Source organism: Frankliniella occidentalis, unplaced genomic scaffold, assembly GCF_000697945.3.
Source record: "Frankliniella occidentalis isolate FOCC.00 unplaced genomic scaffold, Focc_3.1 Scaffold90, whole genome shotgun sequence".
In the NCBI taxonomy this organism is placed as follows: Eukaryota; Metazoa; Arthropoda; class Insecta; order Thysanoptera; family Thripidae; genus Frankliniella; species Frankliniella occidentalis.
Window position 1 is genome coordinate 81,982 of NW_026267219.1, and position 646 is coordinate 82,627.

Consider the following 646-nt stretch of genomic DNA (forward strand, 5'->3'; position numbering starts at 1 on the left):
TCTCTCTCCGAGAGCCCGGCGCAACCGGCAGAACAACGCCCCCTTCACTCGATGTTCTGACTGCTAAATCTAGTTTGAGCAAACAACATAGCTGACGAAAAGCCCGCAATGGTGCATCGTGTGTGGGCGTAGCAAAGCTGTTAAACTCGGGCGAACCTCTCCTCTCCAAATGTGCTCTTATGCACATGAATGTTTTTGGCGTGGTCCCTTCACCATGTCGAAAATATTGTACCAAATTCACTAAAAGGAAGGTATACGGTGAAAACTGCTCCTTGATATCCAAGGAGCATCGGAAGGATTCAAGGACGGGATAGGGAAAATTGCATGGGGCGTCCTTGAATCGTTCCGATGGTCCTTCGACAAGAAGGAACAACTTTCACCGTGTAGGTCCGCGTGTAAGTGGTGCTGCTTTACCGGTGCCACAGTAATGTGACCAGTCTTGCAGGTGCTCGGCGTTGTCTGGCATACATGAGTCGAATCCTTGCGATTGCGCTCTCTTTTCGTTTGTGTCTGTCGACGCCGCCGGTGCTCCGGTGCGCTCCGCTCTGCATTAAACTGCCCGCCCCGGCCCTCGCTCTCTGCGCTTTTCCTGTAAAGACGGTTTGCTCGGGTGGTTGTGACGGGGGAAGTGAGAGAGGGTGGGGGG

The 646-nt window shown here is 53.3% G+C and overlaps 1 protein-coding gene across 5 annotated transcripts in view; it reads left to right on the forward strand.

The window, feature by feature from the left end:
- Nucleotides 1-646, forward strand: part of LOC113216128 (inactive dipeptidyl peptidase 10) — a 93,975-nt gene that overhangs the window by 42,708 nt on the left and 50,621 nt on the right. The window lies entirely within an intron of this gene.